This window comes from Triturus cristatus, chromosome 4_1 (assembly GCF_964204655.1).
Source record: "Triturus cristatus chromosome 4_1, aTriCri1.1, whole genome shotgun sequence".
NCBI lineage: Eukaryota > Metazoa > Chordata > Amphibia > Caudata > Salamandridae > Triturus > Triturus cristatus.
In genome coordinates this window covers 1253776656-1253803531 of record NC_140585.1, presented here as the reverse complement: position 1 = coordinate 1253803531, position 26876 = coordinate 1253776656, and the positions used below count along the sequence as shown (strand labels likewise).

Here is a 26876-nt window from a genome sequence, read left to right as displayed (position 1 = left end):
CAGCTCTGCTGACCTGGGTCTCTGGTTCTAGAGCAGCTCTGCTGACCTGCTTCTTAGGCTCTAGAGCAGCTCTGCTGACCTGGTTCTCTGGCTCTACAACGGCTCTGCTGACCTGGTTTCTCTGGCTCTACAGCTGCTCTGCTGACCTGGTTCTCCGCATTCAAGATGCACGCACCATACTTCACGAAAATATATTTAAAAATAATATAAGTTTATTATACGTACAAATATATTATTTTTATGAATATCTTAGATAATCTCTTGCCCTAATATGTATATTAAACACACATACATATCATTTTGGAACATAATTTTTTTTTGCGGGAGTCGCGCAACCAGCGCGCCCCAGCACGTATATGACGTCACGTGGGACCTGCAACCATGCAAGCATCTCGTACCGTAATGCGCATGTGTCGCGAATGCGCGGGAGCAGGAGTCGCGGCCTGGTCGCATACCAATCGCGCACATCACTTAATATTAAATGTATATGATGTAACTGAAAAACACGCAGCCGTCGCATACCGTACGTGGATCCTTCACGACTTTTCTAAAATGGTGTCTAGAATGCGCGCACCCACTGTGATGTGTATGCTTTGAGTGCGCGACTCCGAAAAAAAGTGGAATTTTTAAAAAAAAGAAAATAATATAAATATATTAAAAATAAAAACAAGAAAATTAATCAATATTTCAGTTTCAATTTTTTTTAAACATTTTTTAGAAATTTTCTGAAAAATATATAATGTTATTTAATAAATAAAATATTTATAAATAGTTAAAAAACTGTAGAAAATCAGTACAAAAAAATACGTATAACTACTATCACACTTTAAATTAGCATTTAAAAAACCTTTGAAATTCACTGAAAAAAAACATAGGTTTCAGAGACGTTATAGTTAGAAATTAGCATTTAAAAAACCTTAGAAATTCACAGAAAAAAACATAGGTTTCAGGGGTGTTATAGTTAGCTGGCAATTTCACTCGTACAAAACCATAGAAATTCCTCCGTTATAGTTAGTTCTGCTAACTATAACTCGCGCGCCCGCAATGCACTACTGATGATGTCACATATTGCATCATTCATGACATGGTCAGTGACATCACTGATGACATCTCAAATGACATCACTGATGACATCATCCACGTGACAATCTGATACACCTCATCATACACTAGTATAACCTTTCATCACTCACTGTAAAATACAGAGTTCCATATTTGAAACCATTGACACACCAATACCAGTTACTACATACCCACTCACTGATTCCTAAGTCTACACACACAACTACCCATTCAACAACAGAATCATTTATACATGCAGTCACTAATTAATAGAACACTATCAAATGCACTTATACACATATATAGACATTGACACATCAGCAGTAATCTTAGTCGGTTATGCAGTCATCCTACTCACTCATGAAAAAAATTAATCACACTTACATTTACTCACTTACACAATTATCCAACACCACCTCATTTATTCAAACACATAGTAACTCAGTTAATATGTTAAAAAATCACCATTACAATTATACACTCATTCATATAGTTACTCTCACAATCGCTAACTCTTACACATACTTATTTATATACACCAACTCTCACATACAATGCCTTTTATTTTTTTACTTTGTTGAAGATGTACAACTAAAACATATATTCGCTCACCAACACACAAATAAATTCACTCAGTCAACCCAAACAACTGATTCCACATGCATTCTTAAACCTACACACACCCCATCCAACCACACACAAACTCAGTGTCCCATACAAATACTCACCCAACTAATCAATAACTAATTTACACACTCATTTAGTTAGTGACCAACTGATGCAGCATGTTATACAACAACAGAGACAGTGCTGCACACATTCACATAGTTTAGTTACTAAACCATGTATTAAGTGAGACACTTTTAATTACTCACTTAAACACAGTCAGACAGCTACTAAATCCTCCATCCAGACAGTTATATATCCACTCAATCTTCAATACAGATTGGTATATATATAATACATATTTAAATTTCAAACTAAACTACATTAACTGGATGATGTCATCAGTGATGTCATTTGAGATGTCATCAGTGATGTCACTGACCATGTCATGAATGATGCACTATGTGACATCATCAGTAGTGCATTGCGGGCGCGCGAGTTATAGTTAGCAGAACTAACTATAACGGAGGAATTACTATGGTTTTGTACAAGTGAAATGGCCAGCTAACTATAACACCCCTGAAACCTATGGTTTTTTCTGTGAATATATATATAGAGAGAGAGAGATCAGTTTCCTCAAAAAATACCATGATGAACAAATATCAAATGAAATGTATAGTGGGGTTTGAAAACGTATATATTGCAGCAATCTTTTCTAAAATTGTTCCGAGGTAGAACTCGTTTCATTGCGTTCCATGCCTGAACCTTTTGTTCGTGATTTACTGCCCAAACCCCAATACGCTATTCCTCCCTACAGGTCTGGAGCGCCTCTTGATCTTGGTCGGAGAGCCTTTGGATACGGACACCGCCCCTGTTGGCACTCGCTATCGGTTTCTTCTATCCTCCTGCAGGGTACACCCAATCTTTTCGCAGCATCCCCTTCCCTGCCTATGATGTGACCACATTACGAATCTGCTTTTTCCGGTCCTGTACTCCCAATACCGAGTTTTCTTGAGGTATATCCAATCTTTACGCAGCATCCACGCCCTTTCCTGGGATGTGACCATTTTACGAATCTGCTTTCTCCAGCCCTTCTTTCCCAATACCGAGTAATTTTGAAGGCATTTGGAATACCCTCAAAGTATATTACTGCCCTGGGTTTTACATCAAACGGTGTCTACATTTTACTTGTTTCTGAAGTGTGTAAACAAGTACCGTTACAAATTCTCTAAATCTTGTTAAATATTTCTCCAGTGAGAAGAGACTATGGAATTATTTGGGAATTATATTGAAACCCATACCAACCACTAAAGGATTTTTGCGCCCTGACGAAGGAATTTGGGGTCTGTTGATCCTACTCCGAAACGCGCGTCGGCGCTTTTGTCCTTTGTTTTTTGTCTGTTTTCTTTTGACTACATTTCTATTTTATTGTACATATCTATGAAATGTATTACTGTCTCTATATGTATATTTTTGTTATATAGGGTCATTGTATTGTTTGGTTGTTTGTTTTGATATAAGACATGAATTATGTTTTTTGTTGCTAAAATACATGTTCTGTTTCTGTCTCACGTTTAACTTTGATGGTGATGTGACCAAATTGACACATGACTAATTGTATGTGTAATTGTATGTCTTTAAAAATAAAATGATAAATACAAAAATAATATATATATTTTTTGATTAATAAAACTGTGAATTACAAATTCAACTCTGTGGTACATGGTTGTTGTTGTACATTGATTGTGGAGATACTCCCCACTGTTTAATAGTTGTTGAGAAGAGGTTCTTGTTTAATTTGTGCGCCTCTTGATCTCAACACCAAATACTTGTACGGTATAATTCCCCCCGCTGCTTTGCTCTACTCGACTTCATGCCATCCAACCACATATCCAAACGCGTCCTGTTCCCACTCTAAGCCAAACTTCCGCCATTCATTTTTGCTGTGCTAGAGGGAAATGTAGTCTCTCCATTGGTCTTCTCCGTACCGAGAAAGGGTAGGTGAAACTAAAGCCCCCAGCGCTCTTTGCTCTCATCAACTCTAGATCCCGCCCTCTTTCTGCTGTACCCCACGGTTAATGTAGTCTTCTTTGGACTTCTAGTTGTTCGAGACGCGGTGCCGGAACTACAATCCCCTGCACGCCCCGCTCAGGCCTCTTGCAAGTGCTCTGTTATTGTTGTGGATAAGAGGTCAGAGCCACAGCTGATGCAGGGTAAGAGATGCCGTATGTGGGGTCCTTGGGTTGTATTGGGGCTGCCTTTCTCGGCGCATGTGGTGTTGTCACATTGAGTTGGGTGCGAGTGGCGTGTGTGCAGACTAGGAAAAACAAATGGTTACTTGTCACGGCTACGCTGCGTATCATTCGTATGCACGGGAGGCCCAGCAGCTGCACAAGAAAGTGACTCTCATTTCAGTTCTTCGGAGCGACGCGAGTTTAAGTTCATTAATGGAAAACGAATGCATGCCTGTGCATTTCCATAGGGCAGATCTGTAAACAGCAATGTTAATGTAATAATTGTTTATTTTATATATCGCCCCTGACACTCGTCTGCCGACCCGAGACTTATAAACAACAGGTGTTACAGTTATCCAAAGTAACAGTAGTCCACTTACCGACCTCCGAAGGATGGAAGGCTCAATTGCCCGAACCCTATTTAAGCTTGTGACCCGGAGATAACACTAATTTCCATTCACTCTAAATGTCATTAGTGGGCGTTTAATTTCACTGAATTATCTTGCCTGCTGGCAATAATATTACAACTAATAATAATGATTTGCTTCCAGTGACCATTAATTGCTCCAGTACCTCCTTTTCTTCTTTATTAACGATCGGTTTTCTTCCTTGTTTATGTCTCTCCCCTGAAAGTTGACACCCTCGCCTTGCCTCTTTTTTTTCCTGTTTTAAACATACGAGTCTCCATATGATCTACCTATCGCTCTGTAGACAGTTATGGAGCGGTGTCTCATTTTTCTCTTACTTCTCCGTGCATAGCAAATTCACCTTGAACTCCTCTGTATCTTCCCGATGACCGTATACCTCCACAGGGTGCACTAGAGAATGGCTGCTATCAGAGGCGCAACTAGAGTCAAAGTCACCACTCAGCTACTTGAAGTATATATCACTGTTGTAAATTAAATCAACTTTGTTTAGAAATGTGACATGGGTTCCGAGCACAAACCTGCCTTGTCTTGGCCAACAGCGAGTTACACTCTTGGATAATTGTTATAAAATTGTGAGAATGAGCACAAAAAGTTCTGTAAAAAAACATGACTGACGAAGGGTTTTCTACACGACGGGACGCCTTTTGGCATATATTCCAACCTTCTTGGTGGTGATCGTTTTTGAGTTGGGGCTACATCACTGCATTGCTAACTGTTGCTTTGGTATCTGTGGTATTTATTTAAATATGTAATAAAGCCGACAGCATGTCATAACTTCAAAGTGCTTTTATACAGAGAAAGAGTAAGGGAACAATACGCAGTTGCCATTGGCTCATTAGAGTCCGGTGAAATGAGGTGATAAATCCATCCGCATTCTTTGAGTACAATATCCTATGGTTGACTCAGGTGACTGTTTCTTTAATCAAAAGTAGTTTGGTTCTGAGTTGATTTGAGTGTAAAATGAATGTATGACAGAATTCTGCATACGTTTTTCACGCATGCCTTAGGAACTCCGTAATTTTTAACAAATGCGTCTTTAGCACACATTTGTTCTGCACGCAAGTAGTTTAAAAAACTTTCCTTGGAGGGACGTTGGGTATTGGAATAGTTTAATTTACTATTCCAGGTTTAGTCTGCGCAACAGTAGGGAATGTGTTGGACTTTAATTTCTAGCACCACTCCACCACTGTGCACCCCTAAAGCAAGTTGGTGTAACGACTTGCGTGTAGAACGATTGTTTGCTAAAGACGCATTTGTTCTGCTGCCGGCACTATGAAGGCACAGCGTGATTCTGGTTTCGTCCTAAAGGATGATTCCCCTTAGTGAATGAATGTATGATGAAATTCTGAATGCGTTTTTCATGCATGCCTTAGGAACTCCATCATTTGAAGGGTAATGCAGTGTGTCTTGAAGTGATCATGACATCCATTGGGGAACAATGGTGTGCTTTCAGGACTTCTTTGGTTCTGTCGAACCTTTTTAAATGTATGCATATCTAAGCAGAACTGTTCTTGAGTGTTTGAAGATTATTAATCAGTTCTTTTGGGAAGCCTGTACAGTAGGAGCGGATGGTAAGTTTTTTAAGTGGTGGGGCTTAATGCCCTACTTTGATTTGGAAAGAGTGGACCCCAGTAAATGCCTCGAGAGACTCAAAGGTCCTTAACCCCTTAAATTAAAAAACTAAATGTGTACAGTGCCATCAAGCAAACTGGGCTCACTGCTCTCAGGATGCATCATTGGGATGTGGGGGGCCTCTCACCTCTTGAGCTAGTGATACGAAGCCTGCTGTGTTAATGAGAGCTGTGGCCCACTCTGGACTGGAGCCCTGTATAAGTTAGATGTGGCTGGGTTTTTTTATGTGCAAGAGGGCTGAGTTTCGTTTTGCACTTGGGAAATGACAAGGTTTGGGTTTCTGTTTGTGAGTCAAGTTCACTTTGTAAGCACGACACGGACGAAGCTCTCTGTACATAGGACGGGGATGAATCTCTTTCAGTGGAAGGGAACAGGAGGTTCTCCGTATGTTGGGCTTGGGATGGGAATCTGTACTTGGCTCAAAGCTGAGTTAAATAATCCCATAATAACAATATTACTAAACTGCAAGTGACCTAGGTCCTACTGTGATTGCTGAACTCCCTCTGTAGGCCAGTTACTATTTTCCCAGCATTAAAACAGTATTGACGGTATTGAGTGCACTGGTCTAGCTTTGGGGTGAAGGGGGATACAAACCAATTCAGGTTAAGCTGATTCATAGATGGCCTAGAGAGGTGGCAGCTCTCTTTTGAAGGCAACGTCACACATTTATGTTTTACCTCTTCCCATCTCATCCCTGGGTAAGGTTGGGTCTGTGAGGCTCAGTGACACCACTCAACTTTGGGACAAGATGGGAAGGGGTGGGGTTTGAAGTTGGTTGAAGTATAGCCCCTGGCACTGCAGGGTTTGAATTTAAAGCCCATAGGGCTACCTTTACGGATGATGTTACTGTGTGTCATTGAGCCCAGAGTCGTGGCAAGCATATTAAGGCAGGGTTGTAGCCAGCTTTGAGCAATCTTTATTGTGGTCATCACAGGCGCCTTCATTCATCTGCACCAGCCATGACACAGATTGCCTGAATTAGACTGCCTAATCTTAGGAAATAGTCTGCACTTTTGTAATTAAATATCAGACCTGATCAACCCCCAAAAAAAACAAACAGAGCCCCAACTTTCATATCCGCCCTCTGCTACTGTCGTACAGATACCTTTACAAGAATCTATGCGACTCATTAACAAATCTGATAACCGGTATGAAGGAGATAAAAAAAAAAAACAGTATTTGAAGGGTTGACAGTCATGCTTTTAACAAGAGTTTTGATTTGCGTGTGGGGGGCGGGGGTGTTACTGAGTGAACAAATGAACTTCACCTTTAATATTGTCTAAAGTTTCTTATGGAGTTGGAAATGTTGTCAATGATTTTATGAGAATAAAAATGTAGAAAGTAGCCCTTTCAACAAAGGGAACTGGGCATTTAACACCAATAAATAAAAAGTATTCCCTCTGAGTATTGGTTCCTTTCTTATGATCACTCACATATCCTTACTCAAATTCAGACCCACTCAATATGTTAATATTCATGGGAACAAACAGGACTCTTTCTTAATGCACACCCAACAATGTTCAGAGAGTGGAACCACAAAGAGCACAATATAATGACAATTTATAAAAACAAAAGATGCACCAATAATTGGCCTAGACAATGTTATTCATCATTTGACTCCAATTTATTAAAACAATATGTAAAATGTTAAAAACCATGGATTCACCATGCATAATGGATCTTTTCTAATACATAGGTTGCCTAAATTACAATTCTTTTAAAAATTTCCTGGTTGTGTAATCACAATCAAAGTAAAACAATGTAACAATATCTGTTAAAAGCATACAATACAAAAGCCAGAAATGTGTCGACGCGTTTCGGTGTATCTTGCTTTTATGCACCACCTTCCTCAGGACAGTATTAAAAACATAATGATCTTTAATTCTAATGCAGATACGTCAATGATTTTATGTCAGTCGATCATTATGGCTTTTTATTGTACATTGCTCTAAAGACTTTAATTACTTTACAATTGATGAATAAATGTAATCGTAGGCTATAAGGATTGAATTACTAGTTGTGTATTACATAACATAACATTACTCCCCACACCTTAGAATTAATTACCAGGAAACTGGTTTAGCAGGTGGAGTGCACAGGGCCAGGTGTTCTGTTGTCCCCAAAATCGATGATACATGATTTGTGTATGGTTTCTCCATGTCTTGAGTGAGAGAAACAAATGATGGATTGGAATGCAGACTAATTACCAGTAGCCAGTCTTCAATTTCAGCCAGTGGTTGCAGTTGGGTCCTTTCTGTACAAATTTTTAGGGACCAGCATTTATTTTTACTCACTAGACTTTGACCCAGCGCCCGAGAGAGAGAAAAACACAAAAGGGTAAGGGGGCAGAAAAACAGTGACAAAGAAAAAAGCAAGGAAAAAAAGAACCTGAAAGAGTGAGATAAAGGGGCAGAGAGTGTCTGAATAAAAGAAGCATGAGGTGGGATCAAGACTACACTTCCTTGGTATTCTGCACCACATCATTTGATTGTGCCAGCTGAGGGTTTCTAAAAAAAAAAAAAAGGACTGCCACTTTTTCTGTTACAAATTAGGCCCTTGCCAGTTGTTGAGATTAATTCGAACATTTCCCACATCGTTTTTTTTTTTTTTTTTTAAATTCTAAGTGGCTAAGCTGGGTCCTAAATACACCGAACAGTCGACCACGACTCATCTATCAAGCTGATCCTAGCTTTTTCTGTAGAAAGCCTGGGCCTTTTCCTTCTTGCTGTAGCATCAGTGCTTTAAAGGTAAAATATAAGTGCTGGTACTCACTGTCCACAGTAACAGTTTGCCCCCTGACAGTGCTAGTACTCTCCCATTGAAAGTATTAGAGCAGCCCTGAGAAGTGCAGGGACTCTGCCCTAAATTAAAGAAGGGCAGGCACCCGGTACTGGACAGTACCTGGCCATTTACAGCACTATCTACCATGCAAGCGAAGTGTTCTTGAGCTTTCTTCCTACAAAACGTACATCAAAGTTCTCCTTCATGTCTACCTGTCTGTTAGACTCCCCAATGCGAACAGTGTTTTTGTTTGAGCCTTTTTTGTATTTTTATTTTACGAACTCAGTCGTGGGTGAATGCTTCCACTTGAACGTGCTCACTACTAAAAAAACCTGTCTCGTTCTGCACTTGTAATTTTTTTCATTGCTTAATCGCTTGTGGGATTCATATGTTTGTTTTAGGAAATCTTGTGAGATGGAATCTTCCATTCTGACGTGCTTTCTGAAATCCCCATCAGTTTGCGTAGACTGAATTTGTTGAGTTTTATGGCGCGCGCACGCTTTCCTTCAGATCACCCCTGGGCCTGACGCCGTTCTATTGTGCATTGTGTGCGCACGCATGCTGCTTCTTGAAGAGCTCGTGCGTGTTTAGGAAAGCCGAGAGCTCTGCGGCTGTGCCGTGTTTCACATTTCCATTGTTTTGTTTCAGAAATGGGCGCATGGGCTCTCTGCACTGCTGAGTGTTAGTTATTTGAGAGAGACACTTGAGTAGAAGCCAATGTTATGGTTGCTTGAGCAGGCTGGGGATGGACGGAAGAGGTGCACCTATACGTTTACGCACATGCGCTGACAAAAGCAACATCTATCAGGCGTGCAACTTCTGTCTACCAGCGCGTGCCTCATCCCAGGGAATGATTTCATGTTCCAGCGTGAAGCGAGTTTCTTCGCATAAGCATTTTTATTTCCGCCTGGAGGTATTTTGTTTATGTGGCATTGTACAGCTTAATTACTTGGTATCAATGTTTACATTTTCTTGCAGGCAGAATTACTTTGTACCCATATTTGCATATTATTGCAGGTCAAGTTACTTTGTGTAAGTGTTTATGTAGGCAAAGTTGCTCTTCTCAAAGCTTACCTTTGTCCCCAAACGGAGTTATTGTTTAGTAAATGTTACATCTCACTGCTGGCTGTTTTTTTTGTGATGCGTTTCTTCTGAGGCAGGTTTACTTTGTTTCAAATTTACTTTGTATCAATTTCTTCCGAACTTTGCAAAAATGACTTTGTATAATAGTTTGTATCACTATTTGCATTTCAATTTGCAGTTCTGAGCTATTTGTAGCCGGCCGGTGTCATTCGTAAGTATGGCATGATGGTGTTGTCTCCTGAACCTATGGTTACTAATATAATGTTACACACAAACGAGAAGGGGAAGGGTACGGGACTCACCTACTCCGAACCCCCTGTCAATACTTATACACACCAAAAGGAGTAGGCAGTATAGAGGTGTCGTGGTCTAGTGGTGGCACGTGCTGTGTATTGTAAGCAGCCATATGATGAAGCATGTCACGCAACCGTGTGAGTGAGCGCAGTATTGGGACACACAGCTGGTGCCACCTCTAGACCACGACACCTCTATCTTTACTCCCTACTCCTTTTGGTGTGTATAAGTACTAATATAATGTAACATAGATTTAGAGTGGGATTTTGCTCTACCTCAAGGAAGTATTTTCTTTAATCTAATGCTGTTAGCCGCTTGCATGTGTCTTTCCACCACCAGTGCATGACGGACCATGTTACATCTAAAAAGTATGCTTAAACATTACACTCTGAATTCTTTTATTTTACATCTTAAAAGTACACTCATTCATTACACAATTATTGATGCCAATGGTTCTTCACCTATGATCAACGGTTTGTAGCGATCCATGGCACCCATTCAGTGGGTCCACGGACCCATATGAACTCTTAACATTGTTTTCTGTCAATAATCATAAGCATTTTGAGCTACTTAATCATATAAAAATGGTTCTATCTACATGGATTATAGTTTCATCAAGTATCAATTACACCTCTTTGAAGTCTACTGTATTGCCTCCCCAATATATTTGATCTATGCATTATTAAAATCAAGAAAGATATGTTTATAAAAACAAATTCTAAGCTTCATGTAATCAAAATTTTCATAAATACAAAATGCATACTTATATACATACATAGAAAGGCGTGGGCTAGCCCTCTTCATCCTTAGATCTGTTGATTATCTTTGTCTTCTATTCACCACAACAAACTTGTAAGAAACCAGGTCTTTTGTGCAAATGCCCCGCCAACTTTATGCCCCCATTTGGACTACTAGATGCTGGTTTTTGACCCAGACAGTGCTAACCAGGCCCCAATGCCAGTGCTGTCTCCCTACCACCGATATGTGTAAATTGGTAACCCCAGATGGCAAATTACTTTAACCTCCTTATAAGTCCCTAGTATATGGTACCAGTGATACCCAGGGCATGGGCATTAAAGGGGTCACCAGGGCCTGAAGCACTATTTATGCCACCCTGAGTGACTCATGTAAACTACTGACAGCAGGCCTGCTATTGCAGACTGCAGGAGCAGTGTACACTGCTCAAACTCGACTGAGCCCTCACCATGTATGGCAAAGTCAATGTACTATTTTTTAATATATGCTAGTCACCCCTAAGGGGGGCCTCCTAAAGCTCAAGAGGCAGGGTGCATTATATGAAATGTGTGAACACGTAAGTGCAAGCTTACATGTTCCTATAGTGGCCCTTACCATTAAAGGACCCTGTAAGTGATGGACTGTCCATAGGATAACATGGGCTGGCACCCGGGCAAACCTGAGGTTGGCAGCTCCATCATGGTACTGCCTAAATATGTTGTGTTTGGTATCAAGCAACGTGTCTCATCACCCCTGACATGAATCCTGTGTCCAGGACAATGTGGCATGCACACAGGTGGCTACCTTAAAAGTTGCCCACCTGGTTGCCCCAGCCTTTCCTGTGTGCTGGCTGACAGCCCGGGCTTCCTGCCGCCAAGACAGAAATCTGACCCCCTGCTAGCAGGTGTGAAATCTCCCAGGAGTCAGAAACAATGGCTCGGACAAGGTTGAGGTCACACTTCCTACCCTGACAGGCTGGCTAGCGAAGCAACCATCAAGACGTTGAGCTTCAAAGGCTGCACAGCCTGTGAGATGCAACAGGCGGCCTCCCAGAGGAGAAAACAGCCCTCCCCCAGGCATATTTGCACCCAGGCAGGTTGGAAAATTAGGCCATCAGGAGGTGTACACCCCCAGAAGGCTAGCCACACCTCTAAGGTGGACTACCTGGTCTGTACAGCTGAGGAAGACATCTGCCATTTTTAAAAGTGGTAGAATAAAGGGTTCTGGGTTGAAAAGGTGACCTACTACCCCGGATGTGGTCACCTCAAGAGTGGATTAGCTGCTGGGCTAGTATCCCATTGGCCACTTGCACCTACACCCCTAAATCTAGGATTCATGGGCTACCCCTGACACTAGAACCTCAGTTCTGAACCAACCTGCATCAAAGTGGACAAAGAAGGGACCTGAGTCTGCGACAACAGAACTTGCACAAACCAAAAGAGGAAGACTCTGCATCTGAGGCAACACTCCTGGAACAGCACGACAGAGACTCGTACTTGGCTAAAGCTTGGTTCCTCCAGATAGAGGGAATCATGTGAGAGCCAGAAGCAACCTCAGACTTCCCTGGACTAGTGGCACTAGTCCCCTGCAACTGCAGGTAAAACAACGCTCTAGATCGGATGAATTGCTGGCCAAGCCTTACTAGCGAAACCCCATATCCAGATGGTCTAGTGCATTGCGAGAACTGTAGTCCAGCCCTCCTCAAAGTTCCAGGCTGCTACACTGTTCTCCAGAACCATCGGATGTCTAAGTACCTATCTGCTGTACTTACTGCTGCCAGGGTCGGATTGGCAGGGCAGGCAATCGGCCCGTGCCCAAGGGGCCTGTGGGAGAGGCCAGCTTGTGGGCCGATTTATTTAGTCTGTGGATCAAGAAACTCCATATACCTGGACTGATTTCCCCATAGAGCTGCAGCTTCAGGTGAGAGGTAGTCTGAGCAGGCCACATATTAGGCTCATTAATTGTTATTTGCAGAATGACAATAGGGCGTCAGGAGGACGCCATCATGTGGTGCACCTCTTTTCCACCCAGGACCCAGAAGGTGTCAGTGAGCCTTTGAGACAGGTGTGTCTTTTGAGCAGTGCAATTAACAAGTCGTCGGGGTAAGAGGAAGCTTTTGTCCCCTACAGCACGTCACAACAATCAGGAAGACAAGCTTCAGGTGCCTGCTGCTATTTTTCTCAGATTGCGGTTAGGAGTTTCATTGAAATACTTTGCAATGGAGTTAGTGAAGAAAAACAAGATGCAAAAGTTTTAAATACATTTGCAATAAAAAAAAAATCTGACTAGAAACCTATAAGAAGAAATCCCCTTTTTCGGCATGAATAATTGCGAACTGCAATTGTGGGCCACTTTTGTTTGGGTGCCCGGGCCAATTTTTCATCCCAATCCGACCCTGACTGCTGCCGAGGGTTGTTGGTCACCAGTTCAGCAACGGACCCCTTCACTCAACGCAATCTAGAGGGAACTTCATACAGCTTTCGTCCGACGTCCACAGCGGCTCCGTTGTTGAGATTTTGCACCCTGTTCACCTGCAGCACCATTTAAGCGGTAATAGCAGCTCTCCCTCAGCTCCTGTTAAGCAACAGGGACAGTCACAACAACTCTGCACCTGGGCTCCACAGGCCAGGGAAAATTGAACTGACTGTTGTGGCGTGTTCCTGGGACCCACATCCCCTTTACCCTCTGAGGGTTCCATGCAACTCGACCTGCAAGGGACTGATTGTCACTATCACTTTTTCCCATTAACAGCAATCAAACGTTCTTGAGTATTGAATGGTTGTGATTTATGTTTTCTTCCAAAATCCATAACTCCGGTTATATGTATCTGATTACATTAGGTTTGTTGTCTGAATTAATATAAAAATCTGCATTATTTTTATAAATTGGTGTCGGATTTCTTTCAAGTTGTGTCGGTTGCTTATTATCCATGTTGGTACTCTGAAATGCTTGTCATGTTCCTCTAGTAAAGCCGGATTGCTCTTTGCCATACTACCAGGACTGAGAGAAAGATTTATTCTTGTGAATCCATGGATCATATTTGGTGTCTGTGAGAGTATTGCATGGTGAAGCCTAACCAACAACACCGCATAATACTCCACCTTCCTACAATACAGCATTGGGCAATAAGTCAATCCAGTTCAGCCATTAGCTAACATTATCATCAGCTCCCTGTAAAAACAGAAAGTAGAAAGAACTGGAAAATCAGGCACTGTCACAAATCTGTGGTGTTTGGGTATGCAGACGACGGCTGCAGGTTAGAGCTGGGGGGAGGGGAGGAGGCCGGTGCTCCGAAAACACATGCTGCCTGTGGAGGACCGCCCCCACCCCATCCTTGCTATGCCTCTGTCTCAAGAGCACTGTTAAGAAATTCCTGTTTTGCACTGTAGTAAGGCATTAGTTTCCAGAGGTCTACAAACTATTTAACAAACCTCCGCTTTGATTCACTAGCGATTTGTCGGCCTACTTAGTCAGGTCATCAAATGCTAGTCTTCTAAATTTGGCCTTAAGACAGGAGGGCTCAGTTGGCTACAGGTGCCAAAGAGTGTGGTTAATAAACCATGGCTTCAATACAGAAGGGATAAGATAGCTATCGGGTCTCTAGGGCATGGTTAATAAAACCTGGCCTTTTTAGTTGATTCAAGGAATTGGTATACATTGTTCTAGAACATATTTAAGTAAGCTGTGCCTTGATTCAGGAGTGATCTTTTGGTGATGGTCATCAAACCCCAGCCTTCATATCCCGTCCATAAAACAGGAAGGGTCACTTGGCTGAAGATGCTTTGGAATGTGGTCAATAAACCATGGCCTTAATACAGGAAGGATCAAACAGCAGCCTGGTCTCCTGAACATGGTTAAGAAGTTCTGGTCTTGCACTAGGGAAAGGCTTTATCACTCTCTTAGTTGTTATGCAGGAGTGCAAAGCTGCTATAGAGAGAATCTGCTTTTCGATCTTCTTTCGGCTTCAGTCAATTATGTGCATTTACAATGGTTGACCAAACTTAGAATGACTGACCATTGTAATAGTAAAATGGGCGTAGCAGCATCCATGCTGCACATTTGATTACGACCGCTACATTATGGGCAATGGATTAACACTGTCGACCTCTCGTTGATCTTCTTCATTTCATTAGGCTTGCATTAGTGTGTTTGTCTCATTTGGGCGTCCCAGGCAAACCTCTGCACTGGTTTGTGGCTGATCATGTGCAGTTGTTTCTGTTTTTTTCTCTTTGCTCATCTAAGTCGGTAGAGGTAAGCGTTGTGTGTGTTACATCCCATAATCCAAACTCCCACTCTGGCACCTGTAGGAATTTTTCATTTTGTGCCAATGGTTGCAGGTGGTGGGCAACGCTACTCATTTTTGGGGCTGGGTTTATAATTCATCATCAGACTTTGACCCAGAGAGAGAGGCAAAAAGGGAGAATGAGGAAGAGAAAAGTAGCCAAACATTGACAAAGGGAAAGAGCAGAGATAAGAAAGAACCTGTGGGATAAGCATAGAGGAAGTATAAAGTAATGGGCGAAAACTGCCTGTGATAGAAGCAAGACTTGGCACCCTTGGTATTTGGCAGTCTTGGTATTCTTGTCCTCAGCATTTAACTCCAATCTTTGGGCACTTACACATATATATTGTACAGATTAACCAGCACATGCGGTTTCACAGAGGGACAAAGCGATGTTTTGTGCTGTCTGTCATTGTGGCAGCCCAACTGCCTCCAGCAGGGGACATTGTGACATATTGAGATATCTTTTGTAGTCCTTTTTAGGTCGAGCCTAGCGCAGCGCACATGCGCTGCTCTGCTCGACTTTATGTAAGGGCTTTTGAAATCTCACCACACGCTCGCACGCGCTCGTGCGTGTGCTTTTGGTTTTGTCCCTGGCTATGTGCTTTTGGTTTTGTTCCTGGCTATTGGCCTTTGCGTGCGTCTTTTTAACAAAGACAGCACGCAATTGGGCAAAGGCAGGCGCATGTCCCGCCTTTGCTCCGCCCACGGCCTATTGCGTGCGGTTACCCGCACAGGCACCATGTGGTTTGAATTTTCATGCCCAGACGCGTGCGCAATAATTCAAACCAGATGTCTCGCTGTGGCGTGCGCGCACATCACTCGCATGCTTGTTCTAGTTACCTCCAGCCATTCTCGACTGATATTTTTCTTAAATGATTAACGAGCATCCTCTCTTAAAAATTCCAATGACGCTTTTACTTCAAGTTGAACACTTATGTAATTTTCCTTTTGTTCTTTTAATTTTCCATTTTAATCTTGAAGGTATGCATATTCGAATGCAGTGCAAGTTTAGACATGTTCAAAGTAAAGTTTCGCGCAAGTCCGGCAACCATGTTTAGCTGGGATTGCATGAATATTGCTTGCACTTATAGCTGTGTTACTTCAGGAAAGACGCGGTCATTCGCTTTCGTTTTAAAGTTGTTATGCTATAGAGCAATACTAAAGCGCTTTGCAGAGTGCGTTTTTATTGGTTTGTATAGTTAGGTGTAGAACCCACAATTGCGCGTCCGCCTCTGGTGAAGTGTTGCCAGGTGTTATTGCTTGCAAGGTGAGGAGCCCCATGCCAGGGTATAGCAGGATTGTAATAACCACAACAGAAGGCAAGCCTTGTCACGTGGCCATGGTCACTGAAAATTTGTGCTGCCTTTGACATTTTCTGGCAGAATTTTCTCCAAACCTAAAAACTAATTTTTTCATATTCGTACGAAACGTGCCACCTATTTGACATCATAGCATCAGTGTGATGCATAGTAAATTAGCACCTGGTGTGAAGTGGACTTGCTATTTTAGGATTTCCCAAAAAGATAATACCCAACTGAAATGCTGGCCCTATATTTTTTGTTGTTGCAGTTTTTAGGAGAAATAGAGGTACATATAGACGCCAACAACGCCGCAGACCGAAGACATGGCGCAATCCACAATATGGGGACCAACAACCTAACCCCTTTCAACCGTACACACCAAATTTCCATGGATGGATGAACCCATACACCACAGGACCTCCACCAATGGGGCCATTCATGGGACCATACATGCAGCAATCGTCTTTTTTTGGGAGAGGCCAAACGAACGAAAGAGGACGAAGAAAAGAAGTCACTTGGACAGATCAGGAAAGACCGGTTCTAACCAGGAGTATGTCAGGCATGTCGAAAGAGAAACCAGGAACAAGCACAACTCGCTCGTAATCAATCTGACAGACATCACCCTGACAGAGGAGCAAGAGAATGTATTAAACAAAGGACTAGGCTTCGTACCTACACCCACACTGGATGTTTTTTAAAATACAGTGTGAAGTTGCAGAATTCTGGAGGAAGCTGAAACTGAAAGCCTTCTTAAATGGAAAAGAAAATAACAACTCTGAGGGTGATACACCACTACGACCAAAATCCACCTTCTGTCCACTAAACCATCCAATTGAAATCCAAACCTTTGAACAGGCAGTAATTAAAGAAATTGGAGAAGTTAAAAGACCAACAAAAAAACCTTTATGAACACAACAGGAGCAGAAAAACAAGCATTGGAAGAACTAAGACAAAACCAAGACATCATAATTAAACTAATCGATAAAGGTGGTGGGATTGTCCTTCTGAGCAAAGATGGCTATGATCGACAATGACTTGATCTACTATCCGATGACAAATTCTACAGAATCATCAAAACTGATCCTACTCCGAGACTACAACAAACTATCAGAATCATGGTGGAGGAGGCAGAAATTAATAGATGGATATGTAAGAATGAGGCTGATTTCCTAAGGACAAATTCACCCAAAGTACCTTATTTTTACTCCCTCCCAAAAATAAACAAAGAGAGAAGACCACCACCGGGCCGCCCTATTGTGTCAGGCATAGAGTCGGTCCTTAAACCGCTCTCACAATTTGCTGACCAATACTTAAGACCACTAGTACAAAAGACACCGACCTACTTGAAGGACACTCATGACCTACTGAACCACCTTAAAGAAGAAGCCTTCTCCATCGATACCATGCTTCTAGTCGGATTTGATGTAGAAAGCTTGTACACCAGTCTGCCACAACAAAAAACAATGGAAACATTGGAGGAGATGCTTTTTGAACAGAACTGGTCTCACCAAACACCGAGATTTCATCCTACAATGCTGTAACCTTGCCCTTACTGAAAACTACTTTGAGTACGATGGAACAATGTACCAACAATGTCATGGTATATCCATGGGAAGCACATTTGCTCCTAGTGTGGCTGGACTGTATGTGAGCAATTTCGAGAAAACATTCATACACAACGCAACCAACGCATACTTGTCAAAGATCCGATTCTGGAAGCGATATATAGACAACATCATGGTGATCTGGGAAGGCGACCAATCGAGTCGGTGCCACTTCCATGAATGGATGAATGAACAAGATGACTGTCTGAGATTCACTTATACAGCAAACCGAAAACAATTGGATTTCCTTGACTTATCTATGTTAAAGATAACACCATCAGGACAAGGACATTCTTCAAACCAACTGCAAAACGCAGCCAGCTTTCACCCTCGCCCTCTTAGAGAAAACCTACCATACAGCCAGTTCCTACGCCTTAAAAGAAACTGTAACGAACTAACAGAATACAAGACACAAGCCACAGAACTGAGTTCCAAACTATCTAGAAGAGACTACCCAGCAAAGACAGTAGCAAAATGCCAAAAGAGGGCAAGGAATCAACCACGAGAAAGCCTACTTGAAACACAAAAAAGTCCAGAACAAGACACACTTACATGCATCACTACTTACAGCATCGCGAGTAATGCCGTAAAAAAGATAATCAACAAAAACTGGCGCATATTAACATCAGGCACACTGAAGTGGCCAAACCCAAGGTTTGCTAACAAAAGAACAAGGAATATCAAAGACATACTGGTGCACACACGACCTCTGGCACCCCAACAAAACAAAACGACTAACACACTGTGGAACATGCAACCAGTTACATGCCACTATCCCTGTGGACAGTGCTCAATATGCAAACTAACAACCCCTACCAAGACCATACAATTAACACCGGAACTGAAATGGACGATAAGACAACACACCAATTGTAACACATCACATGTGGTCTACATGATCACTTGTCCCTGCAACCTCAGATATATTGGGATGACATGCCACAAGGTAAAACAGAGGATCTGTGAACATAGGAGTAACGTTAAATGCAAACGTGAAACGACAAAAATGAGCACTACATTAACGACCTCAACTGGGTCATCATCGAGACGTTGATTGGAACAACCCATAATGCTGAGAAAATCCTCTTTGAAAAAGAGCAAAGATGGGTGCACCGTCTCAAGACAGACACAATGGGCCTCAATGATAACATTCCTTGGCTCAGCATAAAATGACCACCAGACATTTCACAGTCTGTTCAGCCTTATAAGAAAACAACTCTTTAGAACTCCTAAGAGCCAGCGCTCTCTGAAAGGCTTCTGTCACAATACCAATTTTTCGACAAGATTTTTTATTAAAACAAACCCCCATACGCCTTTTTTAACAAAAACAAACACCTCATCCCCCCTTTTTAAACCCCTCATGCTTCTCAGTAGCTTCAAATTACCAACATCTGTATGAAATATACTTTTTTCTTGTTTCAACCAACTCAACAGGACAGATGACACTACCTAACGATTTTTCTAATAACAAACTTTAATTTTTCAAATAGCTTGAAGCTATCAACGAATGTATGAAACACACCTATTTTAGTACTTTTTTCAGTGTTACTTTATTCAGGGTCACCACATTGAAGGGAAACTACACACTTCATAAGTCTCCTTTCCATAAAAGTAGATCCACGTAAGTCTTTCCTCTTTTTCCATGATGCATTATGTAACATAATGACAGAGTACGGGATCCCATGCTATCCGGGACCCTGACAGCGCCAGCACAAGTTGCGCAACCCTGAAAAGGAGGTATGGTCAACGCTGGAAGGCACGACTGAAGACACGTAATGTACCTCTTAACAAACGCTAAACGCAACCTTGTTTTTTGATCTAACAGCCGGCACCGCGCTGTCAGCTGCCCCGTAGAAGCCCGAATTGGGACTTCATAAGGTATGCGACTGAATACTAACTATACCATGACACCTGACTCAGCCCTCCCTTATCTTATATCACTATAGCGTCACACAACACATTTTTCAATAGCGGCATTTGGGAACACGAACCGCCACCACCGACACCGTTAAAACCGAGCAGCGCAATCCCAAATTTGATAATCAAAATTCGATTAAGAAATTAAACATGCGCTGAAAACCACATAGGGTCTAAGCGCCACTGTTCAACAATATCCGCACCTTCGAGGTATAGCGAGCAGATCCTTGAGATATAAACGGAGCCACAAGCAATGAATAAAGAATGTGACTACATCATGACGCTACACTCCCTACCCGTTAACCTAATTGTACCACGGCGCCATATGCCGCACTTGCCTATTGCGCCTTACTTAAACCACTACACTGGAAAGGCCTTACCTCCAAGCAGTGCGATTAACTTATACATACTGCCCGGCACTCGTAGCTACACTCAAACAATGAGAATTAACCGCACGCTGTCCTTAACCAGTGCCATAGAGAACTGATTCAGCTTACCACACTGAGAATAATAGTATAATAATTGAGCCATTAATACACAGTCACCACCACCCACCTGGGTACATACAAGTCGCTTTCAATCAACTACAGATCAAGCAGCATACATTTGCTCCCGTTTGCTTATGAATTATAAAGAATTGCCATTTATTTTAGTCTGCTTATCTTTTACATATACACAAGTTGAACAATAAGAAAGTACACGCATTATTGTTGTTTGTCTCTTTCTCCCTTTAGGTACTACCAATCTTTTAGGTACTATCGACCTTTATCTCAGAGTATTTACTCGTATACCTTTCAGAATTGGACAATACTCAATTCATACATCATTTTAGGTCCTGAAGAAAGCCCATTGACCCATCAGGGGCATCTTAATGGCTGAAACATGTTGACTTTAGATCTGGACATTAACAGTGCAGCGGACTCATAACCAGTCCATCTATGCACGAACTTCATCTTTTTAATAGTTTTCCCGTACACCAGAAATAATAAAAATGTTACTTCTTAGGTAGTATGAGAAACACTCTTTTAACACTACACCTCACTTGAGCACTTTTCACCCACCATTGATCTCTGATCACTACTGTGAAAACCAGTGGTTCCCTCCAGGTGGAGGAAGCATAAAAAAGAGACCCAATGATGATGCTGTCACGTACTTAAACGAAGGCGGAGAATCAAGATAAACCGCCATACGACCTGCCTATGTGAATGAGGGTTCTCCAAGTACCAAGATTGAGTACTGACGGATATAACACATTGGACCCTGGTTGCAGGTACAAGTGATCCATTCCCCTTTGATTATGAATTATTATCAGGAAGCCGAATGGATTACAGCTTCTTCTAGCTCCCCCTTCCCTGATTAAAACAGCAGTTTTTATATATCGCAAACTCAACCTGAAGGTATTGGAGCGCTTTACACGAGCGGCAGGTACTTAACACATGTTTTTAAGCAGCGCATTTTATCATTATATAATTTTGAAAAATAAAAATGAGCATGTTTTGAAATTACATGGCATCAGAGTAGCTCAGCTTTCACATACTTATCAAGAATACCCCATAGCTATTACAAGTAAGGCCGTTTTTGTGTAGTCCCTCGTATGCAGTCATAGTGGAGGATGACATCCATAATCTCACGAGTGCATGGCTTATTATCATACCACTAACATGAATTGCACAGCTGAGGTAAGAGTATGATGCCTGTGCTGTAATGGAAAGCTGTAGTGTGAAGTTCTCCTATTCATTGTTAGGAATATTGTGCGACCAAAAGCATTGATTTTGGTGTGCAAGTTGCGGTTAACTTGGCCGTTGTGCAATCTATGGTTTGAGGAGCCAGCCATAACTGGGGAATTTCAGGGAGTTTTCAGTTGTATTTGCCACGATAGCTGAACTTTAACAGTGTTTTCTTTAGTGAAATTCAAAGTATTTAAAGCTTACATTAAGGTGTTCTGACCAAAGTCTGCTCCCCCTATCTCTTTTGATATAGTTGCTCCCTTTCTGTCATTTTGCCCTCCTCCATATGTCTAAAGGCATTAAATGGATAAAATCCTTCTTTTTAGGTCTCGGCTAGGCAGCGCATGCGCTGTCTCGTCGAGAGATGCTGTATGTAGTATAGCGGGGGAAGATCTGGCCACTTTTTGGCCATACATTGGCTGCAATGATAAATTCTGCATTTTCATTGGTTTTTGCCTTCTTAGTCCCGCCTCCTGACTGCCATGGCGTCATTTTTGCTATTCAGAGGCTATTAGCCCCTTTATTTGTAAAACAGATTTGTTTCCGTGTCTCTCCCCGTTCCCTCCCGCGGTTCGTATCTTTTTATACCACAACCACCCCCCACCCCCTTCCGTTCGTGCCTTCTTTCATGCCGGCACTTGCATTTAAAATGCAATAGGTCTCGGGTAAATCCGAGTCCTATTGCATTTTCAATGCTTCTTTGTCGTGTGATTGGTGGATGAGGTCGCACTATTTGTCTCGCATGCGCGCGATGCCTTACATCGTACGCATGCGCAACAAAACAGTGCCGTTTTCCCAATTAGCCACTTGGTTTTCTTGGCTGTAACAGATGGTGGTTCAATGATGTCAGTCCTCAGGAACGCACACACGGGGGCAATTGCTGAACTTCGCATACAGTAACGAACAGCCTACAATTATGTCAGTGTCTGTGGGGAGCTTGCTTGCTTTCTCGGTCTGTGCTGAGCATCCCCAGCAGCTCAGCTGCCTCAGCAGACATGTTTAGACATGCAACACTTGATGTTGTTGCACCAAGGATATTGTGCTGGATAACTAAACACTTATAAGGTCCCAAAGGCGAGACCTATTGGCTATGCCAATGCTTGTTTAAAACCAGGTACTAAGAGCTTATGATGATATATCCAACATAGGTCCAGGAGGACTGACTCCATGTCAGAATTTGGGGAAATTTACAGAGTATTTGTATACATATAAAGAATCTAAAGACAACCAATTTCCTTTACAAACACGTTGTCTTGAATATCTGGCCTGGAATCGACCCTCCTCTGCCTAATCTGGATATGCCTGCCCTGTGTCGTAACACAAAGTCTTGTATAAACACAGTGTACTTTCCTGCAGCTAGCTGGACTCTTCTGCTATTTGTCCACTCAGCTTTTCGTACACAGGCCCCACAATTCATTTGCTTCATGCCACATGCGAATGAGCGTAGAGGTGAAGCCATTTGCCGAGAGTCAATTGACGTTGTAGGTGTATGTACATTCCGAAAATGGAAAGGGTTGTTTTTAGGTCGAGCCTGGGCGTGCATGTGCTGCTCTGCGAGGCTTCCTGTATTGAGGTAGGGACTTGAACCTCCACCCATGTCCTGCCCATCTTTTCAATTGGCTCTTGTTACCGCCCTTGCTTAATTGTTGCTTTTCATTCCTGAATAGGCTTGTTAGTGTCCCTCCTTGGTACCGCCTTGACTGCATTTGTAACCTCCCATAACAACTGGACCTTTAACTTGTCTTGTTACAGTCTGCTTTACCTTGGCTGTGAGCACTATTTTGTTCAATTATTTGCCCCAATTCCACCCACTACGTCGCAAACGCCGCCCGCTTGAATTTTAATTACTAATTGCGGTCCGCTTCAACTATAGCAGCTGCATTTCTTTATTTATTTTAGCATCGCTGTCTGCTTTAAGTATAGCGGCCACGCTTATTTATATATTTTTTTTGTTTGCTAGCACACATGTGGTGCTTTCACATTAATGGAGGCCCCGCCCCTTTCTTTAGATAGTCAGCTTGGGCACAATTGTTCAGAAGGACCTCATTTATGTAACACAAATTTTTATTGTTTTAAGCAAGCTCTAACTATCTTGCAGTGATTTAAGCACACCAGGCTATTAATGCAGTCTATATGTTCAATAATTAGTTGCCTCTACGATTCTAATTAATTAGACAATTATTGAGTTCCTTGTGAACAATTGTGCTAAAGCTGACTAGCTATACCTAGTTCACAGGGACATATGGGTTGCTCTTGTTTTTTTTTTTTAGATAAGCCACGTCTAAAGAAAGGTGCGCGGTCGCTATTAAAGTGAAAGCGCGTCACGGGCACTTTTACAAAAAAAGGCATTTGTTTGTCAACTTGACAAACAGGTTTTTTTTTGTCAAAGTCCCCCTGCCACGGTTTCACTTTAATGTCAGCCATGCCCCTTACTTTAGATCACGGTTTCACTTTAATGTTAGCTACGCCCCTTTCTTTAGACACAGCTTGTCAAAAGAAAGGGGCGCGGCCTCCAATAACATGAATGCGCAGCATGGGGCGCTTTGACACAAATTAAAATTGCAATGCAATAGGTCTCACATTTTTGAGAGTTTAAACTATTACCATTGTAAATGCCAATAGCTCCAACTCTCGCAAATGCGAGACCTATTGCATTTCAAATGCTTGTTTAAAGGTGAGATTAGTTATCCAGCTTCCATGAGGTAAAGCCACTCCTGTCAAAACATGTAATTAATTTCCAACATATGTTCTTAAAAGCAGTAGACACTGACTTATTTACGTTTCACCCGTAGGAGCCTGAGAAAATAGCTTGCAAGGATTTGTCTCGTTCACAGTGAAATAAGATTAGCAGCATAATCGGAGCCTAAATCCGCTTTTTGTATCGTGTCTCCCTTTAAGGGCTCAGCTGTGTCCTTCGCTCTGCTCAGCATTACATCAAGTAGATGCTAACAGCTAGCTGGAGGCTTAGGACGCAAATATATGACCACTAAAAGTGTCCAGTATGGGCTAATTAACGGGAGGGTACCTCCTCCGCAAAAAATACCTTGCCATCGACCTTGCAAAATGGGATGCATTTTTACTGTGAAATCAACAGCCTTATTTTGGGCATTTTCTACATCAGTGAAAAACCAAAACTAGTTCGTCGTTTTGTGTTTTTTTTGTGGGTGGAGAGATTTGTGAAAATTCATGAAATTTCACTAAGTGCAACACATTTGCAAAACAACGGATTTGTTATGCGGGCGGGTTTAATTAATTTTTAACTTTCGTCAAAATGTTTGGCCCAGCTCTAGCCTGTGTCGACAACGAGCTGTTTCTGCGCGCGGACACCGACCGAGAAGGCCCCTGCCCCTCGGCGCGCGCAGATCTCTGCTGTCATCGCGTTCTTTCCCAGAGGTCTTTGCGTGCGCGCTTGGCCTCCGCCAGCGACTGCTTTCTAACACGGATTGATGACAGCGCGCGGCTGATGAGACATATGCTGTGTCTGAGCCCTTGTTGACACCATCTCAGGTTGCGTATGTTCTCGGTCCTCCTGGCCCCTCTGCTCCACATTTCGCTGACTGTGTGCTGGCGCGATGGTTCCAAATTACAGCTAGTGGCCATGTCCTCTGTGACGTTTGTTCATAGTTTTTATGGAGAGATTTGTAAGGCTTGCCATTCAAGGACGCATCAACAATGCTGTTATTTTTAGGATCGGCTTTTGTTAACCTACTAGTTCATGTTGGTGTTTATACAGTGCCCCTGTGCCAACGACCTGCCATTCCACAGGCCTCTGTGACACAAAGTAGGAAGAATTTAAACAAGCATTTGCAATGCAATAGGTCTCGCATTTTTTTTTTTAGAGCTATTGGAGCTGGAATGTGAATGTTTTAAACTTAGGTGTTTTGGAGTGATATACGTGATGGTAATTGTGTGGAGAATGATAGAAGCAGATTGTGAAACTTTTCATTTCGGTCCTGGGGGCAAGAGGTCGTTATTGGGCAGTTACCCATGGCAGATACTGTTGCTTATCATTAGTATTTCAGATTTTAAGACTATTTATTTTAACATGGATTATGGAGTTATTCATTTTGTAATTGTGTCTCTTGAACAGTGCTACTAGTGAGTAGCGAAGGCTTACTTCAGGAGGTGGAAAAGAGCCTGGAACTGAAATACAGCACGACACAGTAATTAAACTTGATAAGCTAAATATCAGGCCAAGTGATATCATTTAAAGGAGCCTTATTTATAAAAGGGGTTATGGAATTAAACCTTATTAGTGCCAGAATGCATAATCCCTGCTGTTCTGATATGTCTTGAATGCATACTGTAACTGCATGCCCAAGTATTACAACCTCTGCGAATAACCTAATGTGCCCGGTCAGCCCGGTAGCTTCCCAGCCTGTTGGAAAGAAAAGTGCTGCAAGCAAAGCGCCTATAACACAGCCAATAAGACACAATGGATTTGAAAGTGTGAATTAGCTGGGGCGTTAAGGATTTTGGGGGGTGAAGGGAACGAAGACATGGAAAGGAGCAAGGCAGACAGCTAGTTAGGGGCCGGGGTGGAGCCGTTAGACAGAACTGAACAAGGAGGATACGGGCTGGATTAAGAAGGATCGTGTCTGCCAGCAGCTGCAAGAATACACTTTTACCCTTGCTGCCCGCGCCTTTCTTTTCTTCGGAGCGGCTTGGCCAACTTAATTTTTTCAAAATATTATATGTTTTTTAAGCAGCGTGGTACCCTGCGCAGAAGAAAAGAAAGGCGCGGACGCCATTGTTGAAGGTGAAGTGCAGCGTGCTGTGCTGTTTAAAAAAACATACAATAATGAAAAAATCGAGTTGGGCAGGTCGCGCAGAAGAAAAGAAAGGTGCGCAGCCACCATTGTTTAGGGTGAAGTGAGGTGTGTTACGCTGCTTAAAAAAAATATATATATATTTGTGTCCTTTAAAATACATAGACCTTTACCATGGGCTCCCGCCTGATAAGGAAATATTATAGCCTCCCAATCCAACTCATCAAGAAAGGATCTTTTGAGGAACTGTTTACTTTTGCATGGGATTAGCTAACTCCTCCAACCATTTTAAGTGCCTGCTAAAATCCTACCTTCTCGAAAAACACTGAAACAATATGACCTGGCAGATCGTCGCTCGTTAGATAGGCAGTTTCAAAATTGCTCAATGTGGCAAACTCTTGCTTTGGTAAAGGAGTTT

General features: G+C 42.2%; 1 protein-coding gene across 5 annotated transcripts in view; it reads left to right on the top strand.

The window, feature by feature from the left end:
• Positions 1 to 26876, top strand: part of CALCOCO1 (calcium binding and coiled-coil domain 1) — a 259932-nt gene that overhangs the window by 37201 nt on the left and 195855 nt on the right. For 3 of the 5 annotated variants that reach the window (XM_085654713.1, XM_085654709.1, XM_085654714.1), the window contains exon 1: positions 3818 to 3881. The exons of 1 other annotated variant lie outside the window; for it this stretch is intronic. The gene's annotated coding sequence lies outside the window, so the exon portion shown is untranslated. Of the gene's footprint in view, positions 1 to 3817; positions 3882 to 25102; positions 25197 to 26876 lie in introns of those variants that run through there. One more of the 5 variants, XM_085654712.1, reaches the window with a different exon arrangement.